We start from the raw sequence: 18,353 nt of genomic DNA on the forward strand, positions 1-18,353 counted from the left end.
GTGTTGAAATGAATGCTTATATTTTGTACAAATGATAAAAGGAGGATAGTTTTTCTTGAGGTAATTTTTAGTAAGTTCTTTGTTAGTTTAAGCATGGGATGGATGTTTTGGATGTTTCCAAAACAAAGGCTGTCTGACATTAATCGACACCGTGATTTATTAAAGGGAATTACTAAACTTGGCACTGGCCGGACTGTTAATCTGGACATGGGATAAATGATTGTCACTTATATACTGCCAACTATTTTAAAACAATCGAAAGAAACCTAAATCTTGCTTGGCTCCCTTTAGTCACTAAAAATGACGCAAAACATACTTAATTGCACATGCACATAAAATGCATCTAATAGGTTTATCCTTTAATTATTGTTCTCTGGTAAACACACACACATACAAATTTGCAGCCAGCAGGACCATCTTCTTTAATTATGTTTTGTCTACTCAGGCACACACAGACCTCAAAGGGTTTATGAATAAACGAAAGGTGTGGTTGGATTAAGTTAATGCCAGGCTCTATTTTCAAGATCCGCTGTGTCCATATCAGGCACCAGGTGGCGCTGTGCTGGCAGTGCCAGGAGATAATGGGGACAGATCGGGCCGCATTACTGCCCATTATCTTCTAATTACTTGTGCGAGGAGCGCTGATCCTGGCGTTTGTGTAAGGAGAAGGCAGAGCCCGGATTACTCGCACTCTCTCCTCGGGGACTGCAGCGATTCAGCCAGGCTGGTGGGCTACAATGAGATCTAAAAGAGAACAATCCCTCTCGCTTCCTCCCTCCTTCATTTCCTTCTCTCTCAAAGTACAACAGATCTCTCCATCCAGATGTCTTTGTCTTCAGTGAGTGACTCACTTGCTTTCTCTGTTTCACTGTCAATCATGTGCTGTATTTTATAAAGCAGTGGTTCTCAACTGGTGGGTTGTGACCCAAAAATGTGTCACAGGTCTGATTCTGGCAGGGCTAGACAGTAAGGATGACCCTTTTTTGGCAAAAGTCTGAACTTATAGCAGTCCTCGAAAAACATTTACATTGTATTGTATAATTGTAATTTTATAACTTTATTACACTTTTTAATTAAGATTACATAATATTACATTTAAATTCACACAAATGGTGCACACACACAAACACACACACACACACACACACACACATATATATATATAAATATATATATATATATATATATATATATAAACATTGTGTGTGTGTGTGTGTGTATGTATGTGTACAGTATGTATGTGTATATATACAGACATGGACAAAAATATTGGCACCCTTGGTAAATATGACCAAAGAAGGCTGTGAAAATGAATCTGCATTGTTAATCCTTTTGATCTTTCATTTTAAAAATTCACAAAAATCTAACCTTTCATTGGATAATAAGAATTTAAAATGGGGGGAATATCATTATGAAATAAATGTTTTTCTCTAATACACATTGGCCACAATTAACGGCACCCTTTTATTCAATACTTTTTGAAACCACCATTTGCCAGTTTAACAGCTCAAAATTTTCTCCTATAATGCCTGATGAGGTAAGAGAACACCTGACAAGAGATCAGAGACCATTCCTTCATCCAGAATCTCTCCAGACCCTTTAGATTCACAGCTCCATGACTCATTTTCTACAGGGTTCAGGTCAGAGGACTGGAATGGTCATAGCAGAAGCTTGGTTTTGTGCTCAGTGACCCATTTTTGTGTTGTATTTGAGGTTTGTGTTTGGATTATTGTACGGTTGGAAGATCCAAACATGGCCCATTATAAGATTTCTAACAGAGTCAGCCACTTATTAATTTTTTATCTGTTCGTAATTGATAGAATCCATGATGCCATGTGTCTAAACAAGGACCTCCAGCAGAAATATAGAACCACAACATCAAAAATACAGCATTATATTTCATTGTACACATGGGGTACTTTTTATCCAGTGCTGGAGACCACACAGAGTACTACAGAGCACCTGCTGTAGGCAGAACAAAAAAACATCTCCTGATCATGACCTCTTACTCCCTTTCGTCCCACGTCTAGTCTAGAAAGCTAACAAAGCTGCTAACCCCTCACTATTGGAGGCTACTTTAACCACTCATATACCCGCTTTCCAGTACTCACTAATCAGACCCGAACTATGGTGTAAAATCAGGTTGAGGGGCAGCTCATACATTTAAGGGGACTGAATCAGAGCAAAAGCGTGACTCTAAAAATATAAGAGGAAAGGAAAGCAAGCAAGCGCTCCCCAAGGCCTCCCAGAGGAGGCTGCTAACTGCGCAGAGGCATATGGCTAACCATGTGCTGGCTCCCCCACGCCTGCTCTTAAGCTCCACAAGAGCCCAAAGCTCTTCACTTCATTACCAGCGTTTTGTACTGCATCCACCATTTGCGCATATTAATATCTATCAGGCATGGAAGCCGAGGAAACAGCAGAGTCAGCTCTGCCAAAGTCTTAAAAAACTGTTTCTTCAGGAAAAGATAAGAATCTCGGGGCACCATTTGTGGGTTTATTCGACGGTTTATCTGGGCAGATTGCAAATGATTGAGTCAGCTACACTGAATTGGATGCGGATTCTTAGAGTGGATGTGGAATGATGTGTACGTTCACGTCCAAAGAATTCAAACGTAAAAGACAGCTGTTTGTGACCTTGACTGCATTTTTGATAGAAATATTCAGTGCGTAGATGGCCAAAATAAACAAAAGACCTAAAATCGAATATTTTCTTATAATGAATATTTTTTTATAATTTTAAAGTGACAGTTCATTCAAAAATTCTGTTGAACATAGAAGATATTTGATCAAACAGGTTTTGTCTGTTCAATGAAAGTCAATGGGGTCCAAAACATCATTCCTACAGATTTGGAACATCATGAGGGTGAGTAAATGATTACAGAATTAAATTTTTTCAGCAATATCCCTTCTAATGGATGCACACATCAGATTTACATGTCCACTTGTGTCTGTGTGTGTACGTGTTCATGAAGATGGACTGTTTACATAGTTATGCACATGTGTGTGCGCGTGTATGTGCCCATTGCGTCTGGTTCCTGCCTCCGACTGACATGTAATAAAACATGCCGCTGTGTTGTTGATCAATCTCAGCGGCTCGCCGGCCGCACAGCAAGGGCATGTACATGCAAATGAGAATAGCTAAATACCACTGAGGGGGTGGGAGAGAGAAGCAATCACTTCATCTGACAAACCACGGGGAAAGGAGGAGGGATGGGGGATATATAGAGAGAGGTATATGCAAAGTTGAGGGAATAGAAGGACGGGTTGCTAACGAACATATGCACTTAATTGCACAGGGCCTTATGGGGACCGTGGATGTGCACAAGGGCCTTTCTTGAGCTGCCGGGGGGAGTGGCAGCGTATTTTGTGGGACACTGAGGCCTTTGTGAGTTGATTGAGAGTGTCCGGGATGAACTCTGCCACACAGGGGCAGCAGAAAGCCCTGAAGCGAAAACCATCAGGGTCACGTTACTGTTTGCTTGGGAGCATGCAAAGGGAGAGAGAAAGTGGGAGAAAAAGTGTACGCTTTTGTTTGCCAGTGTGTGAGCGTCTGAAACCACCCTAGTGACCATAAGGTCAGCTAATCTCAAACGCCCGAACAATCCGAAATGTACACAAAGCGGAAGAAAGGGAAGAAGGTGGCGAGAAGATTGAGTGATGGGTTAAGAGAGAAGGGAGATGAGCAGTCGACATGATAATGGTGTGAGAATTGATTAACGCTTTCTTTTATAACTCTGGGAACTAAAGGGAACTTTGCCCCCTGGCTTTCATTCTCCAAACATCGATTCCTTATGAGGAGTCAATCCTGGTGACTCTCTCTCTCTTTGCATGTCTAAGTGAGTCCATAGACACATTATTAAAATACAATATGATCAATCTATGGGCTTTTGCCCCAAATAATCTCTTTTTTAAAGCCTGCAGCCTTTCTGGCCTTGTTTCTTTTCTTCTTTTGCAGAATATGTTTAACTTTGGGATGGAACACGCTTTGGGCCTGTTTGCGAGTGAATCTGGAGTTTGGAAGCAGGTGAACTGAGGAGGAATGCAATACAGTCTAAACATTTTGTGAGTGATATAAACAAGCATATGTGGTGGATGCTGGTGTGCTGGTATCCTGCCTAAGGTTTTTATCTAATTAAATCAACAAAACTCCATTGCTGTTCAAAAGTCTGGGTCGGTCAAATTTTGTAATATATTTTTCTCTTAGAAATCTCTTATTCTCACCAAGACTGCATTTATTTGATCAAAAATACAGTAAAACTGTAATATTGTAAATATTATTACAATTCAAAATAATTGTTTGCCATTTTAATATTTCAAAATGCAAAGCTGAATTTCAGCAGCCATTACTCTAGCCTTCAGTGTTACAAGGTTCTTCAGAAATCATTCTAATATGCTGATTTAGTGCTCAAGAAACATTTCTTATTATCAGTGTTGAAAAAAGTTGTGCTGCTTAATATTTTTATATAATGTGATAAATATAAAGTTCAAAAGAAAATTTTTCAGAAATCTTTTGTAAATTATAAATGTCTTTCCTGTCACTTCTTTTGTTCAATTTAATGCATCCTTGCTGATTAAAAGAAAAAAATCGTACTTACACCAGACTTTTGAATGGCAGTGTGCATGCTGGTCAATCCGTTAGACCAGTTTAAACCTGCTTGGAAATTCATGGTGGTAGGCTAAGCTGGTCTTTTTAGCAATGCAGGCAGAATCCTAACATACGCAAAATTGCTTTACTCTAGTCTAAATCCAGCTCTGTGCTGTAGAATAGATTTATCAAATGAAGTGGCACAGGAACTAGGCTAGCAGCATATTAAAGGGATAGTCAGCCAAAAATGAAAATTCTGTCTGTTCCAAACTGACGGAGAGCACAAAACATGAGTTTGTGAAGAACATACTGGCTACTTATTTCAATATTATGAAAGTGAATAAGGCTGAAGCTGTCAAGCTCCAAAATGATGCAAAAGCACTGTAAAAGTATTATGATAGTGGTCCATATGTCCGAGAAAAGCAGCAATGCTTCATTCATAAGCAAATTGTTTTAATGAGTCCACCCTTCTCAATGAATCACCTGATCCAGTTAACCATTCTGAATGATTTGTTCGTGAATTGGACTGATTTGATTCTCAAGTACAGCTCACTGACAGTTTTCATTTTGAGGTAAACTGTATGCACTTTGTTTTTTGTTTTTTTCTCCCAGTGATGCCATTTGAAAAAGAACACCATATATAACTAATTCTTGTAGTGTTTTGACACATACCCAATGTTGACCACAAACATTTTATGCTTTATTGAATTTTGGACAGATGAAAGTGAGTCTGTGAGGGATAGACTTACAGACTTTACAATTGCATGTACTGTGTATGTACTCTTCTAGATCACATGCCATTTTTATAAAACTCACAACTTTCAAAATTCTTTCATGGAGGTTTAGTCTACTGAAAGTTTTTGGAAAGATGTTTAATCAGCTGAACAGTTGGCATGTTGTTAAACAATAGTACAATCCATTGAATGCACTGTACTTCTATCCCTCAGCCTCGTTTTCATTCCTTCCAAAAATTAAATATGGCTCTACCCTGACTAGGGTCTATACACAAATCAATTTTGCAATCAGAAATCTCTTCACCTTGATAAGTGTTTTTGTGACTGGTACACTAGTGCCTAACTTGTTTCTATTGATCTATGGGTTTTTATGTGTAATTTCACTTCTCAAGTCAATTCATTTCTGCTTTTTGCCTCTGACTAAATGTAGCCCCACTGAAGGAAACCATACAGTTTCGCAGCAGCCTGCAGGAATTCTGGCATTGTGATTCACAATGATTTTTTTTTAAACAAGCATTTCTGCATCAGTGCCACCTCTCCTCCAATTAAACAAAGACATGGGTAATTGGCAAATGTCCTTCAGGCTAAATTCCCTCCTCGTAACTTACCGCAGCCCACCGGTGGCTTGGCTCTGGAAAGGGGCTTTACTTTCACGTCCGCCGACAACTTATCAGTTCCGCTGAACGCTGACACCTTGACGTCCTTGACAGTGCATTATTACTTTTTCATGACGCAACCAGATGCAATTACAGCAACATTCTTGCTGTGTATCCATCCCCAACTGTCAGAAATGAGCCCAGAGTGGAGAAATATCAGAGATAAGACATCAAGCCCACCCAGTTGTTAAGAAGCAGACAGGAGAAGACTGAGAGACAGCGACTTAGGACAGGGGGGGTGGAGTCATCTTTCCTCTGAGAAGCCAATTTTGTCCTTTTCACACCATGTGTCAAACGAACGTGAAAATATTTGTGTATTTTTGTTCATTTGCTTGACTTGAAAAGGCGTTTAAGACTAAACGGTGATATAGCCCATGTGTAAAATGGTCAGTGCCACATAAACAAAGAAAATACATTTTTCAATGACGTTCACACAGCTCTCAGAGGAGTCACTGACCTCAGGCCAGCAGCTGGCTCACTCCATCAGTGTGATAACTTGGGCTTGGCATCTGTGTGTCTCTCTCCGTCTGCTCAGAGAACTGCTTTAATAGTCCACCTCACCCATCCGACCTGCCCTGAACTAAAAAGCATTCAGTATGTTAGATAAATAACTCTAAAATAATATCCTCAGACATGTATTCATAATAAACATCTGTCAAGAGATAAAAATGTACTGCAACATATCGATTTAGTGCATCACTTACAGAATTTATTTAAATTATTATAAAAAGTAAATCCATCAAATCACATCCCTGATCTATGTTCAGTGCATATATGCTCAGTGGAGCAGCTGGTCATGATGGAAAATTGTGTAAATTGCCACTCAATTATATACTTATTTAGTATTTTATCATTTACGCTATATGATTAATAATAAATATATTTATGATTTTTTTCTTAGTTCATTTTAAGCATAAATATGAGGTTTATGCCTAAAACAAGAAAAATATATATTTTCAAGATAAATTCCCCAAAAATATATTATTTCAAGCAGTTTTGCTCCTCAGTCAAATTTGTTTTGATGAGTGCTAGATATTTTACAGGAAAACGATAGATTATTTTTTAGCATGTGTTTGAAAATAAGTACTTGATAAAGTATCAGAAATGGATTAAATCATCTTCAAAGCAATTGTTTTATTTTTAATGTTTGAAACGGCACAATCGTTTTAAAAGTTTGGGGTTTGCATTTATTTGATTAAAATACAGTAAAAACTGAGATATTGTGAAATATTACTAGAAATTAAAATAACTGTTTTCCATTTTGATATATTTAAAAATATAATTTATTTCTGTGATGGAGAGTTTTCAGCATCATTAATCAGTGTCCTTCAGAAATCATTCTAATATGCTGATTTGTTGCTCAAGAAACATTTATTATAATCAGTATAGTGACAGTTGCTTAATATGTTTGTGGAAATCATGATACTTTTTTCATGATTTGTTGATCAATAAAAAGTAAAAAATAAGTAAATAAATAAAAGCATGTATTTGAAATATAGTTTTTTGTACTGTCTACTATCACTTTTAATCAATTTAACAATTTCAATACCTTTTTGGTGAATAAAAAGTATTAATTTTCTTTTCTTTTAAGACACTATTTAAACTGAACTGAGCTGGATGATGACATCACTGAATTCAATAATGAAATGCCTTTAACTGAAAATTGAGTATTTAATCATGTAATTTTACATTATTGACACATTATTTTCCTATTTTGATATTGTGCAGTTGCTTTGACACAATTTGCATTGTTAAAAGCGCTATATAAATAAAGGTGACTTGACATGACTTAAAAACTTTTTAGCGATAGTGGGCTTCACAGTGATCATCACAGTGCTTGTTGAAGATAATCGTATCTAACTTTGTTTTCCAGGAGAATCCACTTTCATCAAAGAAGCACTGAAAGCATCACGTTATGAATGCTTAGAGCCATCATAAGCCTCCTCTTCCATTCTGGTCTCAGCAGTCCACTGCGGACCATTACTCGTTTTTTTTAAGCTCACACTCTCAGGTTGTGGCTCATCTGAGATGAAATGCTTAAAAGAGTCGTTTTCTTCTCCTATTCCATCAGAAACCCATAGGAGCTCCATCTCTTTCAGGTACAGTAAAAAGGAATAAAAGATCTCTGTGAGGGGCTGTGGGAGAAGCCCATGTGAATAGTGCTTGCTAGATTTTTCCTTCCTGCAGGTATTGATTGCCTCATGCCTGTCCCCTGCCTAAGTTACAGGGTAAGATTTTGAGCGCTGCGACAGGAGAGGAAGAACAGAGGGATGGCTGAAGCTCTGGGAACAAACTCTCCTTCATGTCCCACAGGACTAAAGACTCATTGCAATGAAGACTCATCAGCTCTTTCTCCATATTTTGCTCTGTTCCTCAATTCTCCTCCGCCCTCTTCCCAATCCCTGTCTTGCGGCCTACCATCTCCTCAGCTCTGGGAAGCGACATCTCGACTGAAGAAGTACAGCTGACTTGTGTGGTTAATGACACCTCAGCGAGCTATTGGTTTTTCGGGGCCCCTGTGTGTTTTTCTCTCTGTCTCGCCTCCATCTTCTTTTCCCCTCCATGCCTTGACACTGTTTCTCTCTCTTTCTCTCTCTCTGTCAAGCACAGATTTATTCTGCCTGTGATGCGTGGAGAGGAAAGCAGTGTGAGTGCTCAGGGATAGGGTCAGTAAGAGGGAGGTGTGTGTACAATAAAAGATAAGATCATGGCTCCCCGGGGGCTTGTTTGGCCCTGTACCCGATCCATCAAACGCATGCTCCTGGTGCCAAGGTCAACTCTAATGAGCATTTGCTGGGGTCTTATTCTCGGCACCCCACACCCCTCTACCTCGGTCTTGTGCTCTTTCTTTCACATGTATGCACACACACACATATAGAGTGTGTGAAAATCTACAAATACCTGTACACTTCAGAAAAGCATTTCACACACATTTCACCCCATCAATGGTCTGTTGCTTTAAATTGTTGTATAAACAAGGACAAAGATGAATAGTTGCTACTGTTTTTGTAAAATGCATATACCACTGATCTAAATTTTGCAAGTATATACCAATCTAAATCCTTTTTTGGGGGGGATATGTATGTGGAATGAGTTTCTATAGGGCAGGCTCAGTTATGGTGTAAATTAGAAATATTTTTAGATGCATTCTTTTTTAAATATTGATTTGAGTAAAAATGCTATACACACACACACTAAAATTCAAAAGTTGTTTTTGAAAGACATTGCTTATGCTCACCAAGGTTGCATTTATGGTTGCAAAATATATAGTAAAACATATTATTACAATTACAAATAACACTTTTGTAACATATCTGTTTCTGTTTAGTTTCCTTTCTGCCCTTATTTGGTTTTTCCTGTTTTGGTTCTGACCTAGTTTTGTTAATTTAGTTATATTCATCACCTGTGTTTGATTCAATTACCTTGTTTCCTCGTTTGTTCCAGCCCCTTTATAAGTTCTCAGTTTCTCTTAAGTCTTCGTCTAGTCTTAAAGTTACGTTTTATGCTGTTAACCTTGCGTCAGCTTCTGTTTCATTTAATAAAGTTATATTTTGTTTTATACTCCTCGTTCTCCTGTCTCCCTGGACAGCAACCGTGACAGAAGACTAGACCCATAACCGAAGACGACATCGACGCTCATAATGCTTGAGCTTGTTTCCGGCGTCTGCGGGGGATCGCGCCGCCGTTCACGGCTCGCCCCTGCCCCTCGTACCTGGGAGAATGGGTCACCGTTCGCGGCGTCCGCTAGTCTGCCGTTCTGGGGAGAACGGGTCGCAATACGCCGCTTCACTAGACCCGCGTCCCAGGGGAATTTTAAATCATCTGCGGTGAAGAGGAAACCGCCGACCTTGGCGTCGAATGTTCCGTCCACGGCGATGAAGATACCGCCGTGCGAGGCGATGAACGTTCCGCCCGCGGCGAAAGTGGTTCCGCTCCCCGCGGCTAAGATGGTTTCGCCACCCACTAAGTGGGTTTCCCCAACACTGAATGGGGGTTTATTGGATGAGGCACTTCCCCGGGAATTCTCGGCTCCCGTCCTCTCCCCAGTACACGCTCGCCCACAGTGCCCTCCCGTGCCTGCTCCTCGCAAGTGCCCTCCAGTGCCTGCTCCTCGCAAGTTCCCTCCAGTGCCTGCTCCTCGCAAGTGCCCTCCAGTGCCGGCTCCTCGTAATAGCCCTCCTGAGTTCCCGCTGGTCCCGTCCAGCCCACCTGAGTTCCCGCTGGTCCCGTCCAGCCCACCTGAGTTCCCGCTGGTCCCGTCCAGCCCACCTGAGTTCCCGCTGGTCCCGTCCAGCCCACCTGAGTTCCCGCTGGTCCCGTCCAGCCCACCTGAGTTCCCGCTGGTCCCGTCCAGCCCACCTGAGTTCCCGCTGGTTCCGTCCAGCCGTCCTGAAGTCCCGCTGGTCCCGTCCAGCCCACCTGAGTTCCCGCTGGTCCCGTCCAGCCCACCTGAGTTCCCGCTGGTCCCGTCCAGCCCACCTGAGTTCCCGCTGGTCCCGTCCAGCCGTCCTGAAGTCCCGCTGGTCCCGTCCAGCCCACCTGAGTTCCCGCTGGTCCCGTCCAGCCCTGCGCCTCCCGTGCGCCCTCAAGTGTCTGCGCTGCAAGAGCGCCCTCAAGTGTCTGCGCTGCAAGAGCGCCCTCAAGTGTCTGCGCTGCAAGAGCGCCCTCAAGTGTCTGCGCTGCAAGAACGCCCTCCTGCGTCTCCGCTGGTCCCGTCCAGCTCTCCTTCGTCTCCGCTGGGTCTATCCAGCTTCGCGCTTCCAGAGCGCCCCCAAGCGCCCGCTCCTCCAGAGCGCCCCCAAGCGTCCGCTCCTCCAGAGCGCCCCCAAGCGTCCGCTCCTCCAGAGCGCCCCCAAGAGTCCGCTCCTCCAGAGCGCCCCCAAGAGTCCGCTCCTCCAATGTGGCCCCCAGAGGGGAACTTTCCCAAAGAAATTTTGGGGGGGGGCCATATAGTCTCAGTCTGTGTGGCCAGGCCAAGGGCCAAGGCCACGGAGCACCCCGATCCGCCAAGGCCGCCCGAGGACCCCGATCCGCCAAGGCCGCCCGAGGACCCCGATCCGCCAAGGCCGCCCGAGGACCCCGATCCGCCAAGGCCGCCCGAGGACCCCGATCCGCCAAGGCCGCCCGAGGACCCCGATCCGCCAAGGCCGCCCGAGGATCCCGATCCGCCATGGTCGCCCGAGGCTCCCGATCCGCCATGGTCTCCCGAGGCTCCAGATCCGCCATGGCCTCCCGAATCTCCAGTCCTGCCATGGCCTCCCAAGGCCCCGGATCCGCCATGGTCTCCCGACTCTCCAGTCCTGCCATGGCCTCCCAAGGCTCCGGATCCACCCTGGTCTCCCGAATCTCCAGTCCTGCCATGGCATCCCAAGGCTCCTGATCCGTCCTGGAGGCTTCCCTGTCATATCCTGGTCCTGCTCCAGCCTCCAGGACGCCCGCCCCCCCTCCCCGATGTTACTGTTACGGTGCGGGACGCACCTTCCGGGAGGGGGAGATACTGTAACATATCTGTTTCTGTTTAGTTTCCTTTCTGCCCTTATTTGGTTTTTCCTGTTTTGGTTCTGACCTAGTTTTGTTAATTTAGTTATATTCATCACCTGTGTTTGATTCAATTACCTTGTTTCCTCGTTTGTTCCAGCCCCTTTATAAGTCCTCAGTTTCTCTTAAGTCTTCGTCTAGTCTTAAAGTTACGTTTTATGCTGTTAACCTTGCGTCAGCTTCTGTTTCATTTAATAAAGTTATATTTTGTTTTATACTCCTCGTTCTCCTGTCTCCCTGGACAGCAACCGTGACAACTTTTTCTATTTTATTACATTTGAAAATATAATTTATTCCTGTGATAGCAAAGCTGATTTTTCAGCATCCATTACTCCAGACTTCAGCGTCATATGACCTTTCAGAATTCATTCTAATATGCTGATTATTATTATTATCATCATCACCACAGTTAAAAAAAACAGTTATGCCTAAAATAGCTGCTTAATATTTTTGTGGCCCATGATATTATTTTTTAGGGTTTAATGATGAATAGAAAATAAATAGTAAGTTCAAATAAAGGGTGCTTTTGAACAGTAGTGTATTTTTAAGTAAAATGATAAATTCAATTATAATTTAAGTTAATATAGTCTAAATTAAATATATATATATATGTATATATATACACGGGATGCTTTTTTACGGTCTCTGCTCCCACCCTTTAGATCACAGTGATCATCTCTGCTTGGTGAGTGAAAGGCGAGTGTGCTCTAGAACATGTGGCGTGCACTAATGAAGCAATAAAAGTCACGGCTGGGGGTGGGTGTACTGGTGAGGGGGGGGCTCTGGGAACCAGTCCTAACAATGACAGGTGTGATAATTATGATGTTCTGACCTCGCATATTACCTGCGCATCAGATAGAATATAAACCAGATTAAATTTGAGGACTTTGGCATGTGGATGATGCACTGTGTACTGAAATACAAGATTATGATAAGACAGGCCATTTGTACAACCATCATGTCATCTTCATGAACATGTGTCATGTTCAATGACCGAGAGATTGCCAAAGTCACAATTACACACAAACCTAATGGAAATGACTGGAAATGAGCTCAATATAAATGTTAAATAGGCCTGCACTAACTCCGACCACTTCCCTGTGTCTTTGGCAGGCTGACCAGACTACCTTCATGAAAGCCTACATTCCCTATGTCACTCCTGTTTCCTTCCAGTTTCCCCAATGGCTTCATGATAACATTTAACAATGATTTATCGGCTTGTGAAAACCCTCCCAAATGCCCTGACAGAGGGGATAAGGATGAGGGGCAGTGCACTCTGACACCCCCTGGAGGCCGGGGTATATGGGGCATCTTTACCTCTGTCCAACAGCTTGTGTGTGTCTCCCAGTGGCAGCTGGATGGGACCACCAGCCACAGCAATGCCCACCCACCCCATTATTCTGTAATGGCTGTGCAATGGGCTAACATTGAACTCTGAACCCTTAATGAAAAACCACCTTGGCTCTGTCCCTACTCTACATTTACTTGGCCTTAAAAAAAAGAACTGGCCACAATGGCAAATAGGCATAGTGATTATGAGTAATTATGATTATGATTTTCCCAAAGAAAAAGCAACAAGTTAAGCTAAGGCATTTGTGGACTATTCTAATGCCTAAAATGATTAATATATACACTAAATTTCAAAAGTTTTTTTTAAGAAATGTATCTTTTTTTAAGCAGTAATGTAAAATGTAGTAAAAACTTTGACTTTAATACCAAAGAATTCTGTTTCAAATAAATGCTGCAAAAATTCTTGAAAAAATTATAATTGTTTCCACAAACAGCAGCACAACTGCATTAAGCAGCACAACTCTTTGCAACATTAATAATAATAAGAAATCTTTCTCATGCACCAAATCAGAATATTATAATAATCTCTGAAGGATGATGTGAACCTGAAGACTTGAGTAGCTAATGGCTGCTGAAAATTCATCTTTGGAATATGTTTTGTTTCAAAATATATTAGAATAGAAAATGGACGTTTCAAATTGTAATAATATTTTACAATATCGCTGTTTTTACTGTATTTTTGATCAAATAAATGCAGTCTTGGTGAGCATAAGAGGCGTCTTTCGAAAACATTAAAACATCTCACTAACCATAAACTTTTGAGTCGTTACATTGTTTGTTTTATTCTGATCCATTGATAATGTTTATGCTTATGCATTTTCTTTTTTATATTTTCCTGAAAAAAAATCTTTTGAGAGTTTTGTGGTTATTTTTCACCTAAAAATCCCCAAAATTATGTCATTACTCATCTTCAGAACACAAATTAAGATTTTTTTATTTTTGATGAAATACGAGAATTTTCTGACCCTGCATAGACAGCAATGCAACTGACACGATCAAGTCCCAGAAAGGTAGTAAAGACATCATTAAAATAGTCCATGTGACATCAGTGGTTCAACCGTAATTTTATGAAGCTACAAGAATACTTTTTGTTCACAAAGATAACATAAATAATGACTTTATTCATCAATTTCTTCTCTTCCGTGTCAGTCCTCGAGGTGCAAAGATAAACAAAGTGCATATGGGTTTAGTACCAATGAGGGTGAGTAATTAATGACAGAATTTTCATTTTTGGGTGAACTATCCCTTTAAAGAACCACAAAATTCTCAAAAGATTTTTTTTCAGGAAAATCTTTTAAAAATGGCATAAGCATAAACATTTGTAAAAAAGGAGATTTTGAATTTTTGCATATATGTGCCTCTTTGTTTGCTCTTCGCCACAATTTCTCTCTATGTCTTGCAGATGTCTTCCTTGAACTCTGTCTAGAGTCATAAGTCGCTGGGCTGCTGATGAACTTGGACATGGAGGGAGGATAGTGAGTGGGCGAAGTCAGAGGTCAGGGGTCAATTTGTAAGTAGTTCCTTTTTGGTCTTTACTAATCGAGTTTTTAGATATTGTACATTTTAATGTGATGTTTTAAAGTTTAATCGCCCACAAAGCTTAGATTTTTCCATATTCTCTCATCTGTTTCAACGTGGATTAAATAGCTACAAAATATCCACTCCATTAAAAGAAAACAGCACTCAGAATATCCAATTGTTTATTTACACGCTGTATAGCCAACAAATACAACATTTTTACATTCAAAATCTATCAGATTGCTGAATAAGATGATTTCAGGTCGGTGGTGTAGAATGTGATTCCACCTGCAGAGATGAGAGGCAGAAGGGTTTGTTTTTGTATTCAGTGAGGTGGTTGTAGCAGAAGTCAGGTAGGGTCAGCTCTTCTTCTGTTTGGTTCTCTGAGGAATCACCATATCAATATCTCTCTGAGCGTGCATTTTTGAGAAGAAACACTCGAAGTGATGAGTGCTGAACAGCCTGTAGGCCTCCAGAGACCAAATCAAACTCTGTGTTTCCTGTAACCTCAGCACCATGGGAAGTGACCACCCGTGCTCCCGCACACACACAGAATAACGACGACCTGCTCTCCTCTGTCCGACGATGTGAGCCACTGCTCCGGGTGGTTTTACACAAAGTGATGATTTCTTTGTCAAACATCCCTTCGATACACACTCACACACACACACCGGTTTTTCCCTGAAGCGATCCGCAACCCCCAACCCATTCAGTGCTAGCCCACTATGGCTAGGCCTCCAATTAAATCAAAAGTGGTTTGTTTTTATTGGTGTTTTGCGCTGACAAGTGGGCTATCATCCTGACGACTCTACCTGTCAGTGAAAATCCTCAGTTGACAATGCCCAATGCTTCCAATTAGGAGAGAATCAGACTCCTGGCGTGCTAGCGATCTTTCCACCCTCCCCCAAGGCCCTTCCTTAAACCCCCCCACCCTCTGGCACCCCCATCTTTCGGCACTAACCCCACCGGCTTCTGCCATTTCGCTCTCTCATTCTTGCTTCCTTCATAATTTTCCCCTTCGCTTTTTCAAGGTAGGTATATCTCCTCGGCAAATTACTGACACAAAACGGGGTGGCGCACCGGCGGTCCCGAGCCTGAGTGCTGGCGGTCCCGAGCCCCCTGTCAGCTTTAATGAGCCAATAAAGGTATATTTCTCCAGCGTGAATGCGCTAAAGTCTTTCTTGTGTGACAGCTGACTGGGAAATGTGAGTGTTAACCTTATAAAAGATTCAGCGTTTCTCATTATTTTCTGTCAAATCTCGCACCTGATGGCTTTAAGGTGCATCATTTGCATCGCTGACTGGTCCAGGGTGTGCCCGTTTTTTTCCCAACAATGTTTGTTTGTTGACTTAAGTCAACATTTCTTTCCTTCTACTTGTCTCTTTTTTATCGCAAGGCATGTTTTACTCAATGTTTCGAAATGACAGCGATGCCAAAGTTTATCCTGGAGCGTCGTACCACTTTCCTGAACATATCCAAATATATATTTAACAAACATGGAACAGAATAAATAAATGAAATTCAAAACATTGTTTTCACCTGAGGTGAGGCGAGATCAAACGACTTTGAAGCCTCTTGCCACTCATCTCCTTTGCCTCTCCCTCAAATCTTCAAACAATCAGAGGATGTACATTAAATACAAGTGTTTGAGTGACAGATTTTTAGAGGGCGTTTCTGTGCTTCTCGTTTGGTGTGTCAAGCTCCTGATTTCCTGTCCTCTGCATTAATTGTTCATTCTGTGCACTCTCCAAGTTGTGTAACATTGTGGCATTTACTATGACTGAAGCATTCTGTCAATCACTAAAGCTTAATCAGTGCTGTAAGTCATATAACAATATTTAAAAATAAATAAAAGTTGTGAATTCTTGCAGAATTTTGCTTTTAAAAGTTCAAAGTCTTAACATTGTATGCATATATATATATATATATATATATATATATATATATATATATATATATCATTCAGTCAAAGGTTATTTAAAGAACCATTTCTTTCTTACCTTTTTTATAATCTGAAGAACCTTCTTTTGCCACAAAGAACCTTTTGTGAAACAGAAATGTTCTTCAGATGTTAAAGGTTCTTTATGGAACCATTTAGACTAAAAAGGTTCTTCTATGGCATTGTGAAGCACCTTTATTTTTAAGAGTGTATTTATGTTATTTTATTTTATATTTATGTATTTACTTAATAATTATACCCATTACCTATATAAGCTTACACATGGCCTGACCATAAAGAGTCCATTTTTATTTAAAGACATATAATAAATAAATAAATAAATTTAGCTTGACTTTGCAAGTAAATCGGAGGACATGTGCTGTGTCTTTAAATGAAAAGATTGCTTGAGCCATTAAAGATTTTGACTGCTTGGACAACTGAAGGAAAACCAAAGCAGTGAAGTAGCCTTAAAAAGCCATTAAGCAAATTGTTATTTATATGGGTAATTTGATAATAGATCAATTTCATTTAACATTTTAGGTTTAAACTGATTTTCTTTATTCATTAAGCTTTAGTACATCTGTTGTCACTGTACTAAGAGGTCTGGATTTTGTTTATCTTACAAATAAAGCTCAAAACATGCCATAGATAGATAACCCCTGTCATGGCCTGCCACAGAGAATAAAAAAATAGAAAAGAAAAATCCCCATCACACGCAGTGGGCATCCTTATATGTGCCTCTAAACTAAAGTGAGTGCACTTGCACCCCGCCTCATTGTGACAGCTTGCAGCCGCGTTGACACCCCTGGGAGCGGAGAGCGGATTCACTAACCTGCCGTTGTCTGCGGCCGAATAGCGCTTCCAATCTGCTGTTCTGATGGGGATGGGGGGGCTCGATTATTGGGACCTGTCGAAAAAACACGAGGGGCTAACTGTTTGAGAGAAAGACGTGAAAGGCAGGACAATAGTTTTTCATGCATGTTAGAGTTTTGTGTCACGCTGGGCTTTCAGAAAGAGCAGTCGCCCTCATTATTGCTCATTAACTTGGCATACATTACGATTAGATACTTGTTATGAACTAAACCACATGGTTGTTCAATAATCGCGTTTTGTGCTTTGGAAAAAGAAAAGAACATTAAAGTATCAAGCGTCAATGCAACAGACTGCCTTGTAATTTAAGATAGGCTATATTAGCACAAATAAAACTTTTACTCTGATCTTGATGATTAATCATAATAATAATGGCTTATTAGCCAATAAGTATATATATTTGTTTTTACATTACCAGTCATTATTATTACTAGAATTATTGTTGTTTCTTTGGTTTGAATATTGTTGATAGCAGTGTTCCTACAGTTTAAACAAGAAGACTGTTCAGCTTATTGTTTTAGCGATATCTGTGAGTATATAGCCTACTATATATTTCAAGTGCGTAAAAAATACTCAAATTATTTTCTTGCATCTTCAGTACACTTGAGTGTATACAACGTAATCATTCTTTTCATAAGCATGTTTAAAAAAAACAAAAAAAATATTTCTATATCATGCCGTTTTAAATGACAAATTTCAAGATTTAAATCCAGAACAAAACGTTTCTGTTCATTATAAAGGTTTATATAAATTTGTAAACTTAAGAAAATATAATGAAACAGTCATGAGGGTCTAAAGGGGCCCTCTCTATTTAATGATTTTCATGTCACATGACACCAACATGGCTTCCTTTATGTTGATTATGCCAAGCTGCCTTTGATTTGGCGGACAAATATTATATATTTGTCTATAGATTACCTATATATATATATATATATATATATATATATATGTGTAATATTGTAGATATTACAACATATATGTATTGCTTCACTGCTTATTGTTTTTTTTTCAATGTTATTTGTTCAACTTTTTTTTTGTTCTCAGAATTTCATCTTTCTAATGAGACTTTTATTTTTTTCTATTCTTAAATGCGTACACCAATACAATATTTGATACTTAAAGTCCCTCAAAAAGAAAATGAATAAATAATCAAATGA

This window comes from Barbus barbus, assembly GCF_936440315.1.
Source record: "Barbus barbus genome assembly, chromosome: 36".
Taxonomy (NCBI): Eukaryota; Metazoa; Chordata; class Actinopteri; order Cypriniformes; family Cyprinidae; genus Barbus; species Barbus barbus.